The sequence below is a fragment of the Tenrec ecaudatus genome, chromosome 2 (assembly GCF_050624435.1).
Source record: "Tenrec ecaudatus isolate mTenEca1 chromosome 2, mTenEca1.hap1, whole genome shotgun sequence".
NCBI lineage: Eukaryota > Metazoa > Chordata > Mammalia > Afrosoricida > Tenrecidae > Tenrec > Tenrec ecaudatus.
Genome location: NC_134531.1, coordinates 241116861 through 241118764, shown reverse-complemented (window position 1 = coordinate 241118764; position 1904 = coordinate 241116861).

Sequence of the window (1904 nt, the reverse complement as noted above, 5' to 3'; positions counted from 1 at the left end):
TTTATGTTATACCCCCAATTGCCCAATATGGTTTCATCTGTCGTCATGATTGACCATTCTTCTGTAAACTGATAGTATCTTCTAAACCAGTTGCTATTGAGAGAACTCTGACAACTTAACCATTTGTACAGCCCAGAGACATCTGGTTCATGCCACAATCTCAAAGATGTTCATTTGTTTTACAGTGTTTCTTGTTTTTTGTGTGTGTTCAGCAAAAGAATGGATTCAGGTAGAGTTAAACAGAAGTTAGACAATTACCCAATAAATTTATTTGTCATCATGTAAAGAACCATTGAAAATGGGCATTGTAAATATTCATTTTAAACATAAAAAGAAACAAAGTTACTAAATATATTTCTATATTCTAAGCACACTCATACTTCAACCCAGAAACTCAGTATCAAAGAGAGGACATGAGAAATATCATTTCACATTGTATTACTTGTAAAATTTTTCTTACCCTGCCATTGACAACTAAGTTCCTCCTGTACTTGCTCCTTTTACCTATTCTCCTTCCAACTTAACTTTTCCAAATAATTCATCACTGCAAAATTTCAGACCTATTCTTACCAAATTCACATACCACCGAAGAATAATCTCTGGACCAAGAAGTGAATAGTTACATAAAGAGGTAAATTAACTACTTTTAAAATATATGAATTGATGAGAGTAGGAAATATATGGTAAAAAATGTATGGTGGAAAATATTTTTTGAGACATAGGTTCCTTATGCATTTGACTGCTAACCACAAGATCAGTAGTTTGAACATAGTATCTCCTTGGGAGAATGATAAGGCGTTCTGTTTCAGTACGTATTTACAATGGTGTAGTTCCCATCTGTTCTGTAGGATCACTATGAGTTGGAGTTAATTTGATGGCAATGCTTTTGCAATGGTATTTTCTGCCAACCACTTTGTTCTGATTATGACTAACTGAACTGATTCACATGACTACGCAACTCCACTCCCTATGGACCTTTTATATAGGTTGAGAAAATTCACATAGCCTAAGGTGTAACCTCTTATAAAAAGATTTCTTATGTCTCATTCCTAATATTTCCATCCAAGTGAAGAGAAAGAGAGTGAAGAAAGAAAGAAAGAAAGAAAGAAAGAAAGAAAGAAAGAAAGAAAGAAAGAAAGAAAGAAAGAAAACAAGGGGAAATAAAGAAAGCCTTATAGCTTGAAATTATTTTTCATATACAAAATTACAACAACAACAACAACAAAAATAATCGAGCATTCTAGGCTTAACATACTTTTTCTCTTTCTGTCATGCAAGGAGTATACTTCGTTGTTCTTAAAGGTTGCCTTTTCTGCCAGGAAGATCCAACATTGCTTACAATCAGTGAGAACATTTTGTTAACATCAGGGTCTGTTAAATTTCACCCAGTGCTAATAATAATAATTGTGAATATAAGTGTGAGATGTAATTATTTTAGGGAAAATGAATTTATTAATCCATGGTAAGGGAAGAAATTTACTATACATTGTTACCTCTTGGAGACCCCAAATCCAACAGCAGTATGACTAAATATACAACAATTAAATTAACCTAATTCTTTTAATGCATATCAGTTCAGTACACATAGTTCTAATAGAAGAAAAATAAATATACATGACTGTAAAAATCACTATTTGATGTACCAGCTTTAATTGCATTACCAAAACTCCTAGAAATTATATTGTATCCATTTGTGATTTTCAATTATTTTTTGAAAAGGAAAATGAAACGAGTTCTTCCACCTTCTTTGTTTGGATTTTGTCAACTGGTATAGGTTGAATACACATGCATACAGACAGGCAGACAAAAAAAAAGATTCCAATTAAAACAACACTATTTAAGTCCCATGATTATACTCACTTAGAAAATTTAAACATAATAAATTCAACATAATAATTTATTTA